Below are 5,000 nucleotides of genomic sequence, written 5' to 3'. Positions count from 1 at the left end.
TTGAAGTGGACCCGTGAGAAGAAAACCTGAATCCAACGTGTGAATCCTGGTTTCTCAACGGCATCGAAGGGCGGTCTGAGTCCCATCGTGGGTCTGAGGGCTCTGGTCCCTAAAAAAAACACAAAAAGAGACTTAAGGGACGCTTTCTCAAGCCAACGTTTAGTCCGGTTTGATCCAAACTCTGATGCGGACCAGAACAACCGGTCCAGACGGCTCCCAACCGAGTCACTGGAGTGAGATACGTCTGAGCCGAAGGGAACATGCAGAACATGCCGGTGGTTTTGAGCTCCCAGCGGATCACAAAGGTTCCCCTCGGCAAACTTTGTTCCGCTTTAATTGGACCAGACTAAACAAAAAACGGACCAAACGCGATTCTGATCCGGCCCGTCTGTCGAGACCACATGGCTTGTGAAAGCGCCCCTCGGACTCTTAGTCTGAATTGGTCTGACGCCAACACAGCAGGACCCTGGACCCGATTAGCCCGGGTCCAGGGCCCTGTGTCCAGGGTCTTAGGTCCTTGGTCCTGGGTTTAGGGTCCTTCGTCCAGGGTCCTAGGTTCTTGTTCCTGGGTCCTAGGTCCTTCGTCCTGGGTTGAGGCTCCTAGGTCCTTCATCCAGGATCCTAGGTTCTAGATCCAGGGTCCTTCGTCCAGGGTCCAGTCTCAGTTGCTAGAAACCAGTTGGACCCGTGAGATCCTTCACCAACATGCCCCCCCCCCCTCCCCCCGTCTCTCTAGACTCTCTTTCAGTTCCTCCGTCAACGTCATTTCAGTATTTCAAGATGTTCTGAAGTCATGTGACCAGCAGCTGTAAAGCTGGGTTGCCATGTTGGAAGTTTTTAATGTGGGTATTTTTTATTTTTGGTTGATTTAAATGTCACAATGAGAGGTCTGGTCCAGACTTAAAAGGCCTTGGGACGGCCCCCGGACCTCAGGTTGAGTCGTCTAAATTCAGGCCAAAGAAGACGAGGACGGACGCCATTTTTATTTTATTGTTTTGTTTTGATTTGATTTGATTTGGTCCTGAAATTTGGACGTTGAAAGGAGGCGGAGCCTGTGACGGGACACGCGGCTGCAGTCGTGGACGGACGTCGTCGCCATTTTTACACCGGAAACGTTTCTCGGAGGGCAAAGAGGGGCGGGACTTGTTGGAAGCGCTCGTGACATCACTTCCTCTTCCCGCCACCAAACGAGACGCACCTTCAGAACAGCTGTGCTCCTTCAGTCAGTACAATGTAAATACTGTCACATAAAGGGGGGGGGGGGGGGGGGGGGTACCTGCTGACTGCTGTCCAGTCAGGTGACAGGAAATGGGAGGGGCTTTGGGAGGGCGGCGCTTGGGGGGGAAATCAGCCAATCATCATCCAGCAAAGCTTTAAGGATGTTCTGCCAAAGTCGTTTCTTTTCTTCTTCTGCACAAGTTTGTTTTTTTAGAAAGTTTGCAGTCACATGACCCCCCCCCCCCCCTTCTCTCCATCACGCCCCCCCCCTCCTCCCGGATAAGATGTCCCTCTGCTCTTTGCCGTCATGGCCGCCGTCGCCTCACCCCAGGTGAGCACAGCGCCTCGCCGTCGGTTCTCCGACCCCGGACTCCCGCGTGGGGGAAAAAAAGGAAACTCTCCTCTTCTTCTTCTCCTCCTCCTCCTCATCATTGCATCCTGACTGCTTCCTCCTCAGCACTGCCTTTCTCTCAGAACAGCTTCCTGTTGTCGGATCTTAAGGAATTCTTTGGAGAACCTTTCACATCCACTTAAAACAAAAAAAAAACAAAAAAATGGTTCAACAAACTGGAATATCACAGTTGGAAAAGTCATAACCACTCAACATATACATCTATATATTTATATATCATCTCTATATAGTTATATCTAGTATATATATTGTGTGTATATTGGATATAAATACATAGATATGTGTATGTATATGGTTTCTCAGTTGAACTTCACTGCAAAAAAGACTGAACAAGTTTTCTGTAATTACTATGATACACAGTAATAGGCTGTTGGTGTTATTTTTGTATAAACATAATATCATCTATGTGGCATGCATGACATATATACAAAAACTTGGTGGTTTAAAGCAATATGTCCAACCTGGTGCGATTGGTTCTGTCGTGTTCTGTGTAGCCTAAAGCCACTCTGTGCGAAAAGACATATATATATGTCTGTATACGTGTAGATATATATACGTATATATACATATATTATATATAAAACAAAAAGAAAAACTGCATTTGGATAAAACTAACTGTTCAGTATCTGTGTTCAATGTTCTGTGTTCTGCATGTTTTAGTATGGAATGAAACATCCCAAAAATGTTGACTTGTTTTTACCAAATGAATCTCAAAGACACGCCCCCAAACACATGCAACAACACACACACACACACACACACACACACACACACACGCTCCTGTATCTGCACTGTGAGGTGAAACACACTGAGGAAATTAAAACTGTGTGACTTCTGATGGATGGATTGATGAAAGATGGAAGATTCTTCTTCTCTTTGTTGTTGTTGTTGTTGTTGTTGTTTCCATCGTCTCATTTATCCCAAAACTGAAGAACTTGAACCTGCCGGCTCATCCGTCACCACACTAACACTGAGATTTACAGATCCCCCCTGAACGCATCACCCACCCACCACCCAGTGCAGTCCGAGGAAGAGGAGGGAGGCGGGCTTCATCATCCCACCGATCACCTTCATCGATCATCATCATCCTCCTGCTGATGGACTTTGTCGCTCACCTGAAAAAAAAAGTTTATTTCTCACAGATGAATCAGAATATGGATCAATATGTCGGCTGACAGGCGATATTCCTTTAGAATTAATTTCAATATTGATTATTCTTCAGTTTCAACATATTATTATATTATGTTTTGTCTAAAATTGTGTTAAAAAAACCCAAAAGACCTTCCGTTTGTCTTCATACGTGACGAATAAAAGCAGCGTTTGAGAAGCTGAACTCAAAGAATGTTTGACATTGATCATCTGAATAGTTTGAGATTTATTGATTTAACGTTTAATGTAAATATCACACTTAATGCAATTCTTTAAAAGCCCCAATTTACAGCGTCTTTAAACAAAAATACAACATGTTTCTTCATCCGTGTGCTGCAGTTCAGCGTCTAAACTCTGGCTTCATGTTGTGATCTCATTCACCGCCATAAAAATAGTTTTAACGACATCAAGAGTCCTCTGGGTTTTAATCTCGTCGGGATGTAAAATATTAAACTCATTTCATCGATGAAAAACAAATCTGCCAAAGCCACAAGACCTCTTTTTATTTTCTGTTCCTGCTGCTGAACGATGGAGAACGTCTCGCAGCGGCGCGCTGGAGCTCGAGCTAAACGTCCACCGACGACTGGAAGTTGTTACGCTAGCAGTTCCCCTCCGCTTCCAGTCTTTGTGCTAAGCTATGCTAAACGTGGCCTCGTCGTACTGGACTCGGAACGAGAGGATTTAGAGAACAGTGAGCGATGATCTCGTGTTTTATCTCTTGGATACAAACTAAGTTTTCATTTCTTCAGCTTTGGGTTCATTTACAGTATAAGTTCAGTTTATTCCCCGTCATGGACGTCGAGAAGTTGCTTTCCAATCCTTTTATTCCCTAGAGTTTGTCACTAAAGTATTTAACATATTTCTTCCGGTCCAGACCCGTTAAAGACACTCGTGTTCCCCAGAGGACGAACCCCTCCCACTTCAGTTGATCCTGACTTTTCTTCATCTCCAGGTTCTCGGCCTCCGTCCGCCAGATTCTGAGCCTCACGGTGATTTTGTTTGGGAGACAAAATAAAACTTCCTGTGCTTCCCTAAGTGTGTGTGTGTGTGTGTGTCTACAGGTGTGTGTGCATGTGTGTGTGTGTCTCTCATCCTGTCCGTTTGGATCAAACATCCTCCTGTTGGCTTCAATCTATGCAACAGAATCCTCCAGTTCGTCTCCAGTGCTTCATCTGGTCGTCACTCTGTCCGCTCGTCTCTCGTCTGCTTTTTGTTTTGCAGTTCTTTCTACAAACAGAACCACGATACCTGTACATTGATGTGTGTGTGTGTGCGTGTGTGTGTGTGCGTGTGTGTCATGTTGTTTTCTTTACTCTTTTGTAAGATATGATCATGTGGAATGCCTTGGTCTTAGTGTCATGTCGGTAAGCTGAACAAAAGATGATAATCAAGCAACTGAGTAAAAGTTGTGACATAAGTATATATATAATATATATAAATATATATAAATATATACAAATCTATATACATAAAATAAAGCCATTGGAATTTGAAATAAATCTGTGTCAATTTGTGATTTATTTATCTAGATTATTATTCCTTTTAACTACTGAAAGAAAGATAATGTAACCCCTCATGAATTATTTAAATTACACTTCACAGAGCGCTTCAGTGAACTGTTTATATACTTTGACGACTTCTTTAAGAGAGCAGCTTCAAGATGTCAGAATAAAACTTTAAAGTAAACGCGCTGTGCTTCGTGCTTGTATTCTGGGTTTCTGCCAGAACACGTTTATCTGCTTTAATGTAAAAAAAACTACTCATAATTCTTCTCATACAGTCTGTCTGAGGATATCTGTATTTATCTTCTACCTCAAACGCTCAGTTTTAGCGCTTGTCTCTTTAAGACGTGTGTCTCTTTAAGAAGCCTGTCTCTTTAAGAGGCCTGTCTCTTTAAGACACCTGTCTTTTTAAGACGCCTGTCTTTTTAAGACGCCTGTCCCTTTAAGGAGACGGTCTCTTTAAGAAGACGGTTTCTATAAGACGCCTGTCTCTTTAAGACGCCTGTCCCTTTAAGACGCCTGTCTCTTTAAGAAGCCGGTCTCTTTTAGACGCCTGTCCCTTTAAGACACCTGTCTTTATAAGAAGCCTGTCTCTTTAAGAAGCCTGTCTCTTTTAGACGCCTGTCTCTTTAAGAAGCCTGTCTCTTTAAGAAGCCTGTCTCTTTAAGAAGCCTGTCTCTTTAAGACACCTGTCTTTTTAAGACGCCTGTCCCTTTAAG

This window comes from Clinocottus analis, unplaced genomic scaffold, assembly GCF_023055335.1.
Source record: "Clinocottus analis isolate CAN_PGR_092001 unplaced genomic scaffold, fCliAna1.0.p SCAF_32, whole genome shotgun sequence".
Classification (NCBI taxonomy): Eukaryota; Metazoa; Chordata; class Actinopteri; order Perciformes; family Cottidae; genus Clinocottus; species Clinocottus analis.
The sequence above is the reverse complement of the archived record's forward strand: the minus strand, read 5'-3'. Positions refer to the sequence as shown.